Source organism: Lepidochelys olivacea (assembly GCF_965140295.1).
Source record: "Lepidochelys olivacea isolate rLepOli2 genome assembly, chromosome: 14".
Classification (NCBI taxonomy): Eukaryota; Metazoa; Chordata; order Testudines; family Cheloniidae; genus Lepidochelys; species Lepidochelys olivacea.
In genome coordinates, this window is record NC_140424.1 from 38,577,412 (window position 1) to 38,597,177 (window position 19,766).

A 19,766-nucleotide genomic window follows, 5' to 3' on the forward strand; every position below is an offset into this window, starting at 1 on the left:
CTGGAGAAAGTTAGTGTGACCGAAATGTAAGGGTCTGATATCCCAGCTCATCTGAACCAGCACCAATGTAGAGTAAACACATTCACATCACCAATTTAATACTTCTGAGGTTCTGGCCCAAAGTCTCTGGGCTACACTCAGCAGTGACATGAACACTGGTGTAAGTTACTTGGTTGGGATCATTTTGTTCTAGCCTTGATGTAAGTGGAAAAGTGCCGTCACATGCACTGATCTGGTGCTCCATATGCTATCCCATGTAGATCTACTCATTTCCAAGCTGAGAAAGGATCTCAGAAGTTGTTACTATTAGAATACCATCTTTGTGCATGGTTCTGTACATTACATATATGACGGATCTGTACAGATCATGTGATTAGATAGAGAGACAGACAGATAGGATCATTTATTCTCCTAACACACAACCTCATTTAGTCATAATGACAGATTTCTCTTTAATTGTGAATTATGTTAGCTAACTAGATAACCAATCATTGATGAAAATTAATGTGCTTCTTCCTGTCAATGATTGTCTTTGTCCACTTCATGATTCTCTTATAAGTACTCGTTATTAAACATTATTTAGCAAAGATGGTTTATGACTCTGTCTTACTCCATCGCTCATTTACAAAGAGCTCATCAAAAGTACTCGGTGTTTAGACTTCCAGATGTTTTGACTGGATACATTTTAAACATGCTGTGTTTTGTTTCTCTGAATAAATGAACATATCACACATGGGTTCCTGAAAAACCAAGGGGCTAATTCTCAGCTGGTTTAAATTGTCATCGCTCTGTTGAAGTCAATAGATCTCTGAGAATTTACACCAGCTGAGGATCTGGTCCAAACACATTAGTGGCCCCATTGAAGGTTTAAAGAAAAACTTATACTTAAGTCCCTGTTGGTTATGGGTTAGGGCTATGGATAGGGCTTAAGGATAACCCCAAACTGGTGTCAGACCCTGACACTGTGCAAGGTACTCTCCTTTCCCAATCAAATAAAGCCCTGCAATTGGTGCACTGGAATTATTCTCCCTTTCTGGGTTCTGGATGATTAACGTGAAATAACAGTTTATCCCAAAGCCAGAATCTCTGGGTCTTCTTCTCCAAACTCACCAGTACAGTGTGCCGCTTCCTCATCAGCCTCTCCCTCCTGGACGTCCTGCTCACCAGCATGGTCATCCCCATGGTGAGCAATCAGGAGATGAGTTCCTTCCTTAGCTACCATGCCCAGGGCTACTTCCACTGCCTGATGGACAGCATGGAGTTCTTCTTCTTTGATATCATGTCCTCAGACTTCGAAATGGCATCTCATACCTGCTGCAATACCTCACTATCGTGAGCAATCGGATCTGCCTCTGCCTGGTGGCTGCCTCATGGCGAGGGGTAACATTTGCAGAAACACTTCTGTGACAAGTGCAACATGCCTTAGTCACTCAGGCCAGATTTTTAAAGGTATTTAGGTGCGTTGTGAGATCTTCAAAAACATCTTATCACTTAACACCCATGGATTTCTATAGGTATTAAGCATCTAGGTTCTTTAGGTAATCCTCCATAGGCACCTAAATACCTTTAAAAATAGGGCCGTATTATATGTAGAAGTGCCAAAGTCACGTTTGAAAATAAGATTTTGGTACCTAAATAACTGGGTGAGGGATGATAATTTTACCCAGTGGCTGTAAATGGAGGAGAATCTGTGTGTGTGTAAGTGTGTGTGTGTTTATATGAGAAGAAGAGGGAGAATGTCTAGCGAGACAAGGTAGAGCCAGGTCTACACTGGAAAAGTTTTGCTGATATAGCAATACAAACAAACTCTCCTACTGTAAATGGACTAGTAGTTTTGCTGGTATTACTTACACTGGTTCTCTGAGAGAAACAAGCCACACCGCAGAAGCATTTGTAAGCTGGTTTTACCATGTTTACACGAGGGGTTTTACCAGCATAGAAATGTTGCCCAAAAAATCACACTTCCAAGCTGACATTGTTATGACGGTGAAAGTTTCTAGTGTCGATCTGTCTTATGTGTTTCTTTTTGTGAGATTACATGATAAGTGCAATGTACTGAGACATTGCTTTCAGTGTGTGTTTGCTAGTCAAGTACACTGCTCACATGTGTGGTGTTGTCAGTGGACATTATTGTGAGTGTATACCTGAGTTGCAATCAATGTGCATGTGAGTTTTCTGTTCGTGTGTGTCCATGAGAATGTACAAAATCATGTGTTTATGGCGAAAAATATTGCGTAACTTTTGTGTGTGTTGTCAGTGCTTCTTCTGGTGTGCAAGTGTGCATTATTGTTGTGTTTGTGAATACACAATATTGTGTGTTTATTAGTGAAAAATATTGCGTGACTACATGAGTGTTATGACTGTGGATTATTGTGCGTGTGTTTCTACGGGTACATAGAATCATAGAATCATAGAATATCAGGGTTGGAAGGGACCTCAGGAGGTCATCTAGTCCAACACCCTGCTCAAAAGCAGGACCCATCCCCAATTAAATCATCCCAGCCAGGGCTTTGTCAAGCCTGACCTTAAAAACTTCTAAGGAAGGAGATTCCACCACCTCCCTAGGCAACGCATTCCAGTGTTTCACCACCCTCCTAGTGAAAAAGTTTTTCCTAATATGCAACCTAAACCTCCCCCACTGCAACTTGAGACCATTACTCCTTGTCCTGTCCTCTTCCACCACTGAGAATAGTCTAGAACCATCCTCTCTGGAACCACCTCTCAGGCAGTTGAAAGCAGCTATCAAATCCTCCCTCATTCTTCTCTTCCGCAGACTAAACAATCCCAGTTCCCTCAGCCTCTCCTCATAAGTCATGTGTTCCAGACCCCTAATCATTTTTGTTGCCCTTCGCTGGGCTCTTTCCAATTTATCCACATCCTTCTTGTAGTGTGGGGCCCAAAACTGGACACAGTACTCCAGATGAGGCCTCACCAATGTCGAATAGAGGGGGACGATCACGTCCCTCGATCTGCTCGCTATGCCCCTACTTATACATCCCAAAATGCCATTGGCCTTCTTGGCAACAAGGGCACACTGCTGACTCATATCCAGCTTCTCGTCCACTGTCACCCCTAGGTCCTTTTCCGCAGAACTGCTGCCTAGCCATTCGGTCCCTAGTCTGTAGCTGTGCATTGGGTTCTTCCGTCCTAAGTGCAGGACCCTGCACTTATCCTTATTGAACCTCATCAGATTTCTTTTGGCCCAATCCTCCAATTTGTCTAGGTCCCTCTGTATCCTAGCCCTGCCCTCCAGCGTATCTACCACTCCTCCCAGTTTAGTATCATCCGCAAATTTTCTGAGAGTGCAATCCACACCATCCTCCAGATCATTTATGAAGATATTGAACAAAACCGGCCCCAGGACCGACACCTGGGGCACTCCACTTGACACCGGCTGCCAACTAGACATGGAGCCATTGATCACTACCCGTTGAGCCCGACAATCTAGCCAACTTTCTACCCACCTTATAGTGCATTCATCCAGCCCATACTTCTTTAACTTGCTGACAAGAATACTGGGGGAGACCGTGTCAAAAGCTTTGCTAAAGTCAAGATACAATACATCCACTGCTTTCCCTTCATCCACAGAACCAGTAATCTCATCATAGAAGGCGATTAGATTAGTCAGGCATGACCTTCCCTTGGTGAATCCATGCTGACTGTTCCTGATCACTTTCCTCTCATGTAAGTGCTTCAGGATTGATTCTTTGAGGACCTGCTCCATGATTTTTCCGGGGACTGAAGTGAAGCTGATTGGCCTGTAGTTCCCAGGATCCTCCTTCTTCCCTTTTTTAAAGATTGGCACTACATTAGCCTTTTTCCAGTCATCCGGGCCTTCCCCCGTTCGCCACGAGTTTTCAAAGATAATGGCGAATGGCTCTGCAATCACAGCCGCCAGTTCCTTTAGCACTCTCGGATGCAACTCGTCCTGCCCCATGGACTTGTGCACGTCCAGCTTTTCTAAATAGTCCCTAACCACCTCTTTCTCCACAGAGGGCTGGCCATCTATTCCCCATGTTGTGATGCCCAGCGCAGCAGTCTGGGAGCTGACCTTGTTCGTGAAGACAGAGGCAAAAAAAGCATTGAGTACATTAGCTTTTTCCACATCCTCTGTCACTAGGTTGCCTCCCTCATTCATTAAGGGGCCCACACTTTCCTTGGCTTTCTTCTTGTTGCCAACATATCTGAAGAAACCATTCTTGTTACTCTTGACATCTCTTGCTAGCTGCAGCTCCAGGTGCGATTTGGCCCTCCTAATTTCATTCCTACATGCCCGAGCAATATTTTTATACTCTTCCCTGGTCATATGTCCAACCTTCCACTTCTTGCAAGCTTCTTTTTTATGCTTAAGATCCGCTAGGATTTCACCGTTAAGCCAAGCTGGTCGCTGCCATATTTACTATTCTTTCGACACTTCGGGATGGTTTGTCCCTGTAACCTCAACAGGGATTCCTTGAAATATAGCCAGCTCTCCTGGACTCCTTTCCCCTTCATGTTAGTCCCCCAGGGGATCCTACCCATCCGTTCCCTGAGGGAGTCGAAGTCTGCTTTCCTGAAGTCCAGGGTCCATATCCTACTGCTTACCTTTCTTCCCTGTGTCAGGATCCTGAACTCAGCCAATTCATGGTCACTGCCTCCCAGATTCCCATCCACTTTTGCTTCCCCTACTAATTCTTCCCGGTTTGTGAGCAGCAGGTCAAGAAAAGCTTCCCCCCAGTTGGCTCCTCTAGCACTTGCACCAGGAAATTGTCCCCTATGCTTTACAAAAACTTCTTGGATTGTCTATGCACCGCTGTATTGCTCTCCCAGCAGATATCAGGAAAATTAAAGTCACCCATGAGAACCAGGGCATGCGATCTAGTAGCTTCCGTGAGCTGCCGGAAGAAAGCCTCATCCACCTCATCCCCCTGGTCCGGTGGTCTATAGCAGACTCCCACCACTACATCACTCTTGTTGCTCACACTTCTAAACTTAATCCAGAGACACTCAGCTTTTTCTGCAGTTTCGTACCAGAGCTCTGAGCAGTCATACTGCTCCCTTACATACAGTGCTACTCCCCCACCTTTTCTGCCCTGCCTGTCCTTCCTGAACAGTTTATAACCATCCATGACAGTACTCCAGTCATATGAGTTATCCCACCAAGTCTCTGTTATTCCAATCACGTCATAATTCCTTGACATCACCAGGACCTCCAGTTCTCCCTGCTTGTTTCCAAGGCTTTGTGCATTCGTATATAAGCACTTGAGATAACCTGCTGATCGCCCCTCATTCTCAGTATGAGGCAGGAGCCCTCCCCTCACAGACATTCCTGCCTGTGCTTCCTCCCGGTATCCCGCTTTCCCACTTACCTCAGGGCTTTGGTCTCCTTCCCCCGGTGAACCTAGTTTAAAGCCCTCCTCACTAGGTTAGCTAGCGTGCTCACAAAGATGCTCTTCCCTCTCTTCGTAAGGTGGAGCCCGTCTCTGCCCAGCACTCCTCCTTCATGGAACACCATCCCATGGTCAAAGAATCCAAAGCCTTCTCTCCAACACCACCTGCATAGCCATTCATTGACTTCCACGATTCGACGGTCCCTACCCAGGCCTTTTCCTTCCACTGGGAGGAGGGACGAGAACACCACTTGCGCCTCAAACTCCTTTATCCTTCTTCCCAGAGCCACATAGTCTGCAGTGATCCACTCAAGGTCATTCTTGGCAGTATCATTGGTGCCCACGTGGAGAAGCAGGAAGGGGTAGCGATCCGAGGGCTTGATGAGTCTCGGCAGTCTCTCCATCACATCGCGAATCTTAGCCCCCGGCAAGCAGCAGACTTCTCGGTTTTCCCGGTCAGGGCGACAGATAGATGACTCAGTCCCCCGGAGTAGAGAGTCCCCGACCACCACCACCCGCCTCCTTCTCTTGGGAGTGGTGGTCGTGGAACTCCCAACCTCAGGACATAGCATCTCATGCCTTCCAACCAGCGGAGTCTCCTTCTGCTTTCTCCCCCCAGACATATCATCTGGTCCACTCTCCACAATGGTACCTGTGGAGAGAACATGAAAGCGGTTAGTTACCTGTGTCTGCGTTGCTGGAACCCGGACATTCCCCCTTCTTCTTCTAGAGGTCACATGTTGCCAAGCTTCTTCACTGGCCTCTTGGCTCCGCTGTGCAACCTGCTCTAAATCTTTAGAGCTTTGTGCCCATAGAAGCATACCCTGACTTTTGTTACATGATGGCGTATTTATGGGAAAATATGATTTTGTGCATGTGTGTGTTTGGAAGTGAACATTAATAAGGACTTACCGCTGAGCCTGGGATAAACATCAAAAGCTGCTGTCTTCCTGCAGCTCCTAAGATAGTGAGATCTGAGTCCGTTCAAAGGTGATGCCTCCAATGCATCATTTCCTCCCATGCCAAGTGAAGCTCATTTCAGGAGTCCTTCAATGTTTGTATTTGCTGTTTTTTTAATTTTAAAACAAAATTTGCAAGAATTATTTTGAGCCACAATTTCAAATGTCACTTTTATTCTGCATCCTGAAAGGACTCCAGAATGGTGCAAAAAATTCCATATTTGGGCTTTTATTTTCAAGGGAGTCTAAAGAAGTTAGTGCAGTAGATAGGAGTTCAGAACTTGTTCCAGGTCCAGGTCCTCCAAGGTATTATGCACCCAGCTCTCACGGGACTTGGTTTTTGGTTTTGCCACTGACATACTTGGTGGCTCTGGGCAATAGCCAATACTTGGTGCTTCACAGCAGGTGAAAAATCAACTCATCCAGTGCTGAACATGAAATGTAACTTATTTCTTATGCCCAGAGGCCAGCTCAGAAGAACTCAGGTCCCATTCAGGCATCAAATTAAATGGTGCCCATGGATGAATTTAATCTGAGAATGACATCAGCCTCATGATAGCTTTGAATGGACGGAACTGTTATAATTCAACTCTATAGATGATGTGAAAGTAGAATGAATGATATTGAAATTATAATTCATTAAAGAAATATAGTTGTCAGGAAGAGAAACATTAAAGAGTGTGAGACAATGGGTCATCAAACTAATTAACTTAGAGCTCCTACTGAGGTAGGAGATTGGTAAACGTTAGTATGCAAATAAGATATGTACGTATATTTGTCAGTTTCTGCTTCCTTTTGTCTCTTATGTTAAATTGGCTTTGGCTTATCTGTTTAAATAAGTTAGCTTGAGCTTTTGCAAGAGGCACACATATCTGGGTGCATTGGCAAAGTGCTTTGCTAATAAACAGAGTGGTCTGACAAACCTTCTGAGTCTTGAATCTGACTTTGACAATGATCAGGAAAAAAAGTCCCATTATTCACATCTCTGTCTATCTAAAGTGTCCATATGGCTGCCATGACTGCATTCCATCACGATGTTTTCCGAAGTATAAATTGCAGGCTTCACCAAACAAAATTTTCACAGAAAGTCTTCACTTTCCTTGAACATTTTCTGTTTTTCATTTAAAGAAATGAAAACTGGAAAAACAAATAGTTTTGCCTGAAAATTGTATTTTTCATTTAATTTAATTTAATTTAGCTTAATGTTTTTTGACAATTTTCAGACAAAAAAGTTCAGTTTTGAGAAATGTTGGGGATTTTCTTTAACAAAAAACCACAAAATTTTCATGAGGAAACAAAGTTTCCAACCACCTCTGTTTTAACCACTAACTCTTTAATATATTTATCCTCCCCGCAACCCTACAAGGCAGGGCAGTACTATTATATCCATGTTATAGATGGGAACTGTTGTCCGGACAGAATGACGTGCCCAAGATCACACAGGAAACCCATGGCAAAGCAGGTAGCTGAGCTGGGTCTCTCAGGTTCCATGTTAGCGTCCAGACCACCTGGACCATTCTTCCTCAGTCATTGCTGTCACGCTGTCTGGAACGGCTCACAACCATGAGTGCCAATCGCAGGTCAGACGGTCAGAACACAGGGCAGACACCCCAAACTGGTGGTATGACTGGTGGTAATTAGATTTCACCAAGCCAGTAATAAATGTGAACTCCTGGATCACTATATTAGTATTACCATGGAGTCACAGACAGTCCCCTAGGATCTCCAGCCACTTTCACCAACCAGATAAACTGGACTTTGTGATAAAAGGTTATTAAAACAAAGAATCACATTATATTGGGTTACTCCCAACCCCAAAGGGTCAGTCACTTATCCCAGGTCAATGGATACTCTTGATCTCACATCAAAGGCAATGCTGGCAGCAAATTTCTCTAGTAAACTAACTAAAGTTTTATTAGCTAAGAAAAGAAATGAAAGTTATTGAGAGTTTAAAGCACGTAAAATACATTAACAGGTTTGGACAGTCCAAGTTTGTCAGTCCAAAGTGACAGCAGAGATGTGGTATCTGCTAGTTTTCCATAAGTCTCTCAGGGTTACCCAAGATAACTTTGGGGATCTCTGTCTTGCATCTTTTCAGGTTTCAGAGTAGCAGCCATGCTAGTCTGTATTCAAAAAAAGAAGAGGAGTACTGGTGGCACCTTAGAGACTAACCAATTTATTTGAGCATAAACTTTCATGAGCTACAGCTCACTTCATCGGATGCATTTAGTGGAAAACACAGTGAGGACATATATATACACACAGAGAACATGAGAAAAAAACCAAACCAAAAAACCAAACCTGTAAGGAGACTGATCAATTAAGATGAGCTATTACCAGCAGGAGAGCGGGGTGGGGGGAAGGAGGGGGAAACTTTTTGTAGTGATAATCAAGGTGAGCCATTTCCAGCAGTTAACAAGAAGGGGGGAAACTTTTTGTAGTGATAATCTAGGTGGGCCATTTCAAGCAGTTAACAGGAACAACTCTCACCCAGAAAACCTGGATTTGTGCTGGTAATGGCCCACCTGATGATCACTTTAGATAAGCTATTACCAGCAGGACAGTGGGGTGGGAGGAGGTATTGTTTCATATTCTCTGTGTATATATAAAGTCTGCTGCAGTTTCCACGATATGCATCTGAGGAAGTGAGCTGTAGCTCACGAAAGCTTATGCTCTAATAAATTGGTTAGTCTCTAAGGTGCCACAAGTACTCCTTTTCTTTTAACTGAGGAACAGTGTCGGGGGGGGGTGGGGGGTAAGAAATAAACAAACATGGGGAAATAGTTTTACTTTGTGTAATGACCCATCCATTCTAAGTCTCTATTCAAGCCTAAGTTAATTGTATCCAGTTTGCAAATTAATTCCAATTCGGCAGTCTCTCGTTGGAGTCTGTTTTTGAAGCTTTTTTGTTGTAATATAGCAACTTTCATGTCTGTAATCGCATGACCAGAGAGATCGAAGTGTTCTTCGACTGGTTTATGAATGTTATAATTCTTGACATCTGATTTATGTCCATTTATTCTTTTACGTAGAGACTGTCCAGTTTGACCAATGTACATGGCAGAGGGGCATTGCTGGCACATTGCTTGCATCTGGAATGTTCCCTGAAAGTGTCCAAACAGCTCAGAGAGACAGAACCATTCCCTGGATCCATTCTTACAGCTGTCTTCCCCGGAAAGCAATCTGGCAAGTGTTTCCATCACAGCATGGGTTTTTCCTCTGATGACTCAACGCAGACTGGGTCTGTGGATTTCCATTTGTGCAACACAATGACCCATGCTTTGAAGGTAGCATGTTCTTCATTTACATTTCCAAGGCTCCAATCGCATTTGATGAGCAAACGTAATTACCGGGATACATGCGATGTAAATTGCAATGTAACAGCAGACAACAATCCTTCCTTAGTTTTCATGAAGTTCACACATCAAGTAAATTCACACTTTTGATCTAGGGTTAATTAAGCAGAGGGATATACATAATGTAAAGGGATAGCATGCAACGGGTTACAGATAAGTGAAGGCAATATCATTCCCATTTCCTTTGAACTAAACACTTGAGTGAATTAGTACACTTAACATTTCTTTGATAGTCATACGTTAGTGATGGTAATATAGTATGTAGTCCTGTTTATTTGCCTGAGATAGAATTTTGGGTTTTGTTTGCCCACTTGAATTTTGAGGTTTTTAAAATAGAATTGTTTGTGTCTTATACCCTTATCAACATATGTGAACAAGGGGCTGGGGGGACACCACCGTGTGTTGCTTCTGCCTACAGATGGGGGTTTTTCAATACAAAGAGAAAAGATAAGAAATAGGGTTCCAGTGTTGCTGGATATGGCGGGAGTTTGATATACCGTGTATAATTGACGGCTGCCTGACTCCTCTCCCAAGACAAGGTCAAGTAACCAGTTTGGGGGGCCAGGGAGATGGGGGAAGCTATAAGGAACACTAAAAACCAATCAAAAAGGGAACCCTGACCGGTGCATAACTTCACTCCCTACCCCTCCCATGGGGTACAAAAGAGGTGGTACCGAAGCCCCCAGACTCAAGACCCTCCAAAACGGAATATGACCATAAATTGCAAGGGTGGTACCAGGGTTCAGGGTACCGGGGCGTACACTACAGGTATAATTAAGCCCACTACAAAGGAGGAGGGAGAGGAAGCTCTGTTGGTGTAAAGAGCAGGGGTTATGCATTGCCGGCAGTTTGGACACTGGCTACCTGCTTTCTGTCTGCATGACAAGAACCAAGGGAGGGTAGGGGAAGCCCTAACAACACACAAGTGAATCGGCCTATTGCTCTGACCTGAGCTGGCCTGTCAGTGTCACAATTGCTACGTGACCAGAGGGAGCGACATTACTCAGGTATGCCTTCACAGGGATTAATAAACCCATGGCTGGCCTGGATCCTCCGACTCGAGCTCATGGGGCTTGGGCTCCGGGGCTGAAAAATTGCTGTGTAGACATTCGGACCCAGGCTGGAGCCCGAGCTCTAGGACCCTACACAGCAATTTTTAGCCCCACAGTCCAAGCTCTGCAACCCCGAGTCAGATGACCCAGGCCTGCCGAAGCCATGCCACAGGGCTTTTATCCCCGTCTAGACATACCCGAAGGGACTGGGACTCATGACACCCTGGTTATATTCCTCAAAGTTGCTGTGTGACCTCTAGCCAGTCACTTCCCCTCTCTGTACACTCTGAAAAATGAGGATGATGATCCTGACCCGGCTTGATAAATCACTTTGAGATCTACAGCTAAGTTGTATTGTTATCTCGATCTACAGGGTAACCAGGCACAGAGCAGGGAAGAATACCTGAAGAATGCAGCTGGGTGGGAAATGGGTTTCCCATCCTGCAAGACTTTTCAAGATTTTGAGAGAGACAAAGAAGGTGAGGTATCATTTTTTATTGGACCAACTTCTGTTGGTGGATGGGACAAGCTTTCGTGCTTCACAGAGCTCTTCCTCTGGTCTGGAGAAGATAACCATAGTGTCCAAGATCAGTACAAGGTGGGACAGATTGTTATGCATAAGGGGATCACACATATTGTAGGAGACCATTTAAAATGAAGTGGGCAATTAACATGAAGTGGGCGATTAACACTCTGCAGAATAGGCAGCAGGGCCCATTGACTCCAAAGGAGCTACAGCCAATTTACACCTGCTGGGCGATCAATGTGAATTCAATATTTTTTAAAAGTCATGCAGCGTTGCATCTGCAGCCCATTGAGCTTTTTAGTTTAGTGCTGTCTGTAGTAAGAGAAAAATTAGTGTAATGGCTGAGAAAGAAAGAAAGAAAGAAAGAAAGAAAGAAAGAAAGAAAGAAAGAAAGAAAGAAAGAAAGAAAGAAAGAAAGAAAGAAAGAAAGAAAGAAAGAAAGAAAGAAAGAAAGATTTGGGCCATTCATCCCAACAGAAGTTGAAGATGAGATACTTGAAAACTGTGCAACACTGAATTCCTCCAAAGTTCTATCCCTAGTGGGACTGAACCATTCTTCGCCACCAATAAAAGTTACACTTGTAATTAAACCCATGGGGCAAAAAGCTAAGAAAGTGCAGACGGGTTCAGAACTTTTGAATCAGCTTCGGATCACATTGGCAGGCAAAACATATGGATTTATAACTGTGTAATGGGCTAGATCCCCAGCTGATGTAAATTGACATCGCTCGACAGAAATCCAAGGCCCAGATTCCCAGTTGGCGTAAATAGGCCAAACTACCATGAACTCAATGGAAGTGTAACAATTTACACAAGCCCATGACCTGGCCCTTAGTTTTTAGTCTTCACCTCTGGGTACCTCTTGGTGACTGACTTCAGTCAGACAAGGCAGGCTGAGCTGTGGGTTCCTCTAGAGCTGCTCATACAATGCAGGAGGAAAAAAAAGTCTCTGCTCCCCCAGAAGTGATTACGTGATGTTAATGAAGGAACAGGCTATTCCAGGCCAGCTGAGATTCTGGTGTGACAAGGCTCTTCGCTATTGTGGATCATGTGTCTCTGTTAGAAATCGCTGTTTTAGTCCCTTCCAATCCTGAGATTCTATGATTCATTCATTCTATGATTCATTCTACAAACACCTTGGGACATGCTTTGGGCCTCTGCCCTGCCTTGTTTTTAGCCAAGGGTCCTTCCAGGGATGCTGCCATCAAGTGAGATAAAAGGCGGGTACTGTTCTCCCTCTGTGGGGTTAGAGTTGGGCAGGTTGTCAGGGTGGTTTGCTCCAGAGGTGAGATCAGAGCTGGGCGTAAAGCCTTGGAGACCGGATTCAACTATTTAGCCCAGAGTAGGGACATCCTGGGCTGTGGCAATATCTGAACCCTGCACAAGACAGGATCAGCTCTAGAGCTGGGAGGAGTTTTCAGTCTCTGATCCCATTTAGTCCTTCGTCTCCCAGCCAAGCCTGTCCAAGGAGGGGAGCAGGGAGCGCCCCTCTGTGGAGTGGATCCCTGTCTACTAGGAACTGCAGAGAGACTTAGGAAATCCAGCGAAGGGACATGAAAACTGCTGCTGGATAATACAGTGATGGGGGCATGAGAGAGAGATGACCAAAGAATCCTGGTGCTGGAGGATCAAAAGCATCGCATGTTGGGAAAAAATCCACAAAGACCAACAGACTACATTTTTGCTTTCAATTCTACATGTGAAGGTATTAATATACAGACAAATTTAATAATAGAGATATGAATTGTAATTGGAACTTTAAAGACTTTTATTATCAAACAGCTAAAGCCTGTCAGATTTCTTTTCAGCAGAATGTAAGAACCGAAATATAAGTTACAATTTGAACTCTTTAAGGAATTAACTCTCAGTCTAGTCAGACATCTAGATCCAGTCAGAGAAAAAGAAGGGGGACAATGACTTTGCAACAGAAATCAGAAATGTTTGCAGGGTTTAGCAAGCAACAACTAATTCCTTTTCAGCTAAAAACTACTGTAAACTGGAAATTGCACATTGCAAACCAAAGAATATTGGGATTTGCAGATTTCAAAAAAACCGAAACCAAATATCTGAGTATCGGAGATACTTTCCCTGAACATTTTTGTTTAGTTCAAAAACTCGTTTTCCTACAAAAAAAACTCATTTTCCTACTACTACAAAAAAAAATCTAAATTTCCAAACATCTCTAATTTGGAATGGAGCTTTAAACAAGGGAGGGGAACACTAATACTGTTCAATAATAGCATAATTTCAAAACCATTTTTTCTCTTGAAACTGGGTTTGTTTCTGTGTCAAAGGGATAATTACTGGAAGGTCAAAATTGAATAAGCAGCACAGCTGACAGCCACAGTTGATATGTTATGCACACCAGCACCTTTAGGCTCAGAGTTGAACCACCAGTTAAAGCCAGTCTATCTCAATGTTGCCAAAGGACATACAGGAGGTAAATGGGACTAGAACCCATATTTCCAGGATTTCCTTGGAAGTTAACAAGATAGACACAGGCCCAGGATTACAAAGAGTTTAAACACCTAAAGAAGGAGAAAGGCGCCTTTGGGGATTTACAATAGCATCTGAGCAGGTTAGGTGCTATCTTTTAATCACAGGTTTCATAGTAACAGCCGTGTTAGTCTGTATTCGCAAAAAGAAAAGGAGTACTTGTGGCACCTTAGAGACTAACCAATTTATTTGAGCATGAGCTTTCGTGAGCTACAGATCCGATGAAGTGAGCTGTAGCTCACGAAAGCTTATGCTCAAATAAATTGGTTAGTCTCTAAGGTGCCACAAGTCCTCCTTTTCTTTTTATCTTTTAATCGTGGCCCACAGATAACACAGAAGCTGGCTGGAATCAGGGAACCCCGGTGGCGACTGTACTCCCTGTGTTATGCTGGGGTCAGACTACAGGGTCTGAATGGCCCTTTTGGCGTTATCACCTTTGTTTCTGTGCCCTTGCCTCTGAATCTCTGCTTCTGAGCTCTGCAGGGCTCCAGGATGTGAGTCTTGCTAGCCCTCAGGAAATAGACATGGATAAATCACCTTCCTGCAGCATCAGTCCTTTAATGTCAGTGCAGCTCAATGCCAGCTACTCACAGCTCGTCTGAAGAGAGCAATCGGTTTGAGTCTAGTTCAATCGCAGAATGAGGCTGAAAGGATTCTCAGATACCTGTGCCCTTAGCTTCTAGATTCTGCTATATAGATAGATAGTGACCAAAAAATCCTAGTGCTGGATGACTGAATGTGTCTTCCGTTGGGAAAAAGCCACAAAGGTTAGCACAGGAAGTTTGCTATTTCAATTAAATGTGTTGGGGGATCAACATACAGGGAAGAATTAAGATGATAAATATGAATTACAATATGAACTGGTTAAGACCTTTCCCATCAGTTTAATCAAATACCTACTGCTGACTGGAATTTTTCCTCCCATCAGGAACATTTTTACTTTTCACTGAACACCCTAAATCCATTCCCCGCTCCCCCCTCCCCCCCCAGTTTTTGGCAAATGAAAACTTTCTGCTGAAAACTGATTTTTTTTATTCCAAAACCAATATAGTTTGTTTTTTTAAGTTTTCATTTTTTTTTACAAAACAATCCCAAAATGTTTGAGAAAAGCAGACAGATTCTGAGATGTGTTGTTATTTATCTTAAAAACCAATCTCCATTAAAAAGAACACAGCTGAAAATTTCCAACCAGCCTCTATGCACAGAGTTTGGGGTGGAAAAATGACAGATGAGCTGCTATTTACGATGCTGGGTGAGTCAACATCATATTGCCCTGGAAAGTGAGAATCAGGCTGTGTTAGAATTTTAGTTGATCAGTTTCATACCCAAGTTGTGAGAATTGTTGGGTTTGGAGTGTGCTTTGTTCCATCCTTCATATTGCATTTTATCAAGCCACACCTTGGGCCAAATCCTCAGATGAGATAAAGTGACGAAGCTCCATTGACTTTAAAGGAGCTGACCTAATTTACACTAGTGTGGTAACGTGACTCCTTGATTGTCAGAGGCAAGGAACACTAACAACACCTACTCATTGTAAGTGATGAGTTCTGTGCACCTTTGACATTCATAGAATGAGATATTAGGGAAAGGGGAATCAGAGCCATTCCCTCTGTCGCTCTAATCCTGACCATTGTCTTTCTCGTTCCCTCCACAGACATCGCACAGTGTACTGCGGAAGAAAATGTCCAACCAAACTGCCGTGACCGAGTTCCTTCTCCTGGGATTCTCTGACATTCAGGAGCTGCAGATTTTACACTTTGTGGTGTTTCTTCTGCTTTACCTGATATCCCTGCTGGGGGACCTTCTCATCATCACAGCCATAGCCCTTGACCGCCACCTTCACACCCCCATGTACTTCTTCCTGATGAATCTGTCCATCCTAGACCTCGGCTCCATCTCTGTCACCATCCCCAAATCCATGGCCAGTTCCCTCACGAACACCAGATCGATTTCTTATTCTGGATGTGTCACCCAAGTCTTTTTCTTCATCTTCTTTGCTGAAACCGACTTTGTCTTACTCACCATCATGGCATACGATCGATACATCGCCATCTGCAAACCACTGCACTATGAGACTATAATGAACAGGAGAGCTTGTGTCCAAATGGCAGCCAGTGCCTGGATCACTGGAATTCTCTACTCTGCACTGCACACTGGGATCACCTTTGAAATCTCCTTCTGTGGAGGCAACGTGGTGGATCAGTTCTTCTGTGAAGTCCCCCAGCTCCTCAATCTCGCCTGCTCTGACTTGTACCTCATTGAAGTTGGATTTCTGTTAGCCGACGGCCAAGGATGTTTGGTGAGGTGCCAGCTATGCCCGTTTATACCATCCGTGACTTTAACCGCTAGGACGCACTGTCCCTTCGCGGCGGGCAGCCCGGGCTAGGCTGACGGATGCCCCAAGAGTTTGCCCCGTGGAGGCGGCACAACTCAACGCTAGGCTCTTAGTACTCTCACCTAATGGCCAGGCTTTAGAGCCAAAACGGCTGAGGTTCTTTAATTGTGTTGGCTGCTTTACAGTAAACCAGAGAAAACAAGTCAGGCTTATGCATAAATGGTTACCATAATTTATTAAGCTAGATTCTAATCATGTGGTTACAAAATTGCTAGTGCCTACTTATTTAAATGTAGAGATGTTACACACACAAACAAGTTACAAAACTGAAGCCACAATCCCAAAGAAAGAAAACAAAGTATAGAGCTCTATTTCAAAATATGTGTACACTAAAGATAGGAGATCAGGTGTGGGTGCTTCTTACCCTCCTTGCATCTCTCGATTCCAGCGGTGCCAAGCCAGGATCGGTCACTCAATTCCGCGGAAAGACGAATAAGGGACAAGGCGTAGGGACCCTCTTAGCTGCAGAAGCCTTGGGAGGCTGTCACTTATCTGACCAGCAGATAGATAGTGAAAAGCACGCAAAAATCATGGTGCTGTAGGTCCCCTACTTATACCTCTGTACTCCTTTATTCTCTTTCTCCTTTCTTATGCCAAATTGAGGCTGGTCTGTCGGGGTGACGCCAGCTTTCGCAAGAGTAGTTTACACTTGCAAGGGAGAGAAACAATAAGTTTCGACTACTGGACATTTCTTTTCTCAGGGTAAATATTTTCCCACCTAGGATGTTGGGGTGTGTGCATCACGCTATTTAGTAGGGGCTAAGAGCCATGTCTGTCACAGGGCCTCTGCCTGCTGTGAGCTTAATCCTTGTATCTGCTCCCAGAGGCACATTGTAGCAGCACACCTGTGCTTTCACAGCTTCAAAGGCTGTGCTGGAATATATGTTAAGTGCCCTGTTCCTGCTTCCTCCTGTGTTTCCAGCAATGCTGGTCTGGGGGGCGGGGGGGGGGGCGGGGGGCTGGCTGGCTGGCTACAGTTTCTCATCTTTAGTTCATTCTTAGGCTTAAGCTGCTTTCTTTTCATCATTGTGTCATATGTTCAGATCTTCAAAGCAGTGCTGAGAATCCCCTCTAAGTAGGGTGAGCATAAAGCCTTCTCCACCTGCCTCCCTCACCTCACCGTGGTGTCCTTGTTCTTTAGTACTGCTGCCTTTGCCTACCTGAAACCCACCTCCAGCTCAACCTCACGTCTGAATCTCATAGTGGCTGTTCTCTATTCTGTGTTGCCACCAATGATGAATCCGATCATCTACAGCATGAGAAACAAAGAGATCAAAGGTGCACTGAGTAAACAGATAGGTTGGAGGTTATTCACTAAGAACAAAATGTCCATATGTCTCCTTCGGTAGCAATTTCATTCTGTATTTCTTTATAAATAAAATCTGATGACATTATTGCCTCCATGAGAAAATACCGTGCACTCTGTTTATGTGGAATTGGGTATTTGCACTAGTAAAGATACAGACAAACATGACTCAGGAAAAAAAGGCGTTTCTATAGGTTTGCACCAATGTAAATAAGATTGGAATATATCATATACTGCTACCGATCACCATACTACCTGAGACCCTTGCCTATAAAATCAGTAGCCATAGCAGAGTCCCTGGTGAGGTCTTTGGCTCTTCTTATATTTTGGGATAAAAACTCAGATGGAGGTATCGATGCATTTGTTCTTTGTGTTTTTTGTTTGTTTGTTTGTCAGATTTTTAGCTTATTTTTGCTTAACTGGTTGATTGGTGGTTTGGTTTGTTTGTTTTAGGAGGTTTTGGAGGTGGAAAGGCCTGAGAAGATGGTGAGTGTTTGGTGAGACGGGATTTTCAATGTTTGTCCCTTCTTGGGAGTATCCATTTGTCATCTCTTTGATGGGTTTTCTGAGCGAACTGAAGGTTTGCTCCCCACAATGACAAAAGAGTGCAAAAGAGGATTATGCATGGCTTAGTTCCTACTGACATGATTATGTGTAGATTGTTGGGATATTATTGTATTATTAATGATATGTGTCATAAATATAAAGGGAAGGGTAACCACCTTTCTCTCCACAGTGCTATAAAATCCCTCTTGGACAGAGGCAAAACCCTTTCACCTGTAAAGGGTTAAGAAGCTAAGATAACCTCGCTGGCACCTGACCAAAATGACCAATGAGGAGACAAGATACTTTCAAAGCTGGAGGGTGGGGGGAACAAAGGGTATGTCTGTCTGGGTGATGCTTTTGCCAGGAAGAGATCAGGAATGCAGCTCAGAACTCCTGTAAAAAGTTAGTAAGTAATCTAGCTAGAAATGCATTAGATTTCTTTTGTTTAATGGCTGGTAAAAAATAGCTGTGCTGAATGGAATGTATATTCCTGTTTTTGTGTCTTTTTGTAACTTAAGGTTTTGCCTAGAGGGATGCTCTATGTTTTGAATCTGATTACCCTGTAAGGTATTTACCATCCTGATTTTTAGAGAGGTCATTCTTTTACCTTTTCTTTCATTAAAATTCTTCTTTTAAGAACCTGATTTCTTTTTCTTTGTTCTTAAGATCCAAGGGTTTGGGTCTGTGTTCACCTGTACAAATTGGTGAAAATTTTGATCAAGCCTTTCCCAGGAAAGGGGGTGTAGGTCTTGGGGGGATATTTTGGGGGAAGATGTCTCCAAGTGGGCTCTTTCCCCGTTCTTTGTGTAACACGCTTGGTGGTGGCAGCATAGGGTTCAAGGACAAGGCAAAGTTTGTACCATGAGGAAGTTTTTAACCTAAGCTGGTAAGAATAAGCTTATGGGGTTTTTCATGCAGGTCCCCACATCTGTACCCTAGAGTTCAGAGTGGGGAAAGAACCTTGACAATATGTAAGGCATCCTTTTATTATTTTAACCTAAATGAGTATAGCATCATAGAATATTAGGGTTGGAAGAGACCTCAGGAGGTCATCTAGTCAAATCCCCTGCTCAAAGCAGGACCAACGCTGACTAAATCACCCCAGTCAAGGCGTTGTCAAGCCAGGCCTTAAAAACCTCTAAGGATGGAGATTCCACCACCTCCCTAGGTAACCCTCCTAGTGAAATAGTGTTTCCTAATATCCCACCTAGACCTCCCCCACTGTAACTTGAGACCACTGCTCCTTGTTCTGTCATCTGCCACCACTGAGAACAGCCTCGCTCCATTCTCTTTGGAACCCCCCTTCAGGTCATTGAAGGCTGCTATCAAATCCCCCCTCTCTCTTCTCTTCTGCAGACTAAATAACCCCAGTTCGCTCAGTCTCTCCTCATAAGTCATGTGCCCCAGCCCACTAATCATTTTCGTTGCTCTCCACTGGACTCTCTCCAATTTGTCCACATCCCTTCTGTTGTGGGGATGTAAAAACAGTGTCATTCTTGCTATGGTGGGAAGACTGTTTTAAAATAAGTGACATGAACACTAGTGTCTGGGGTCTTCTTGTCTTCTTGTCTGGGATCATTTTGTTCTAGCCCTGGTGTAAGTGGACAAGTGCCATCACGTGCACTGATCTGGTGTTCCATACGCCTTCCCGTGTAGATATACTCACACCCAAGCTGAGAAAGGATCTCAGAAGTTGGCCTGTTAGTAGTATTAGAATATCATCTTTGTGCATGGTTGTGTACACTTCATATATGACAGACA

The 19,766-nt window shown here is 43.9% G+C and overlaps 1 pseudogene across 1 annotated transcript; it reads left to right on the forward strand.

The window, feature by feature from the left end:
• Positions 1-15,439: 15,439 nt before the first annotated feature.
• LOC311530990 (olfactory receptor 14A16-like) lies at positions 15,440-17,502 on the forward strand (annotated as a pseudogene). Its single transcript has 2 exons — positions 15,440-16,062; positions 17,145-17,502. The product of its transcript is annotated as an olfactory receptor 14A16-like (transcript).
• Positions 17,503-19,766: the final 2,264 nt, after the last annotated feature.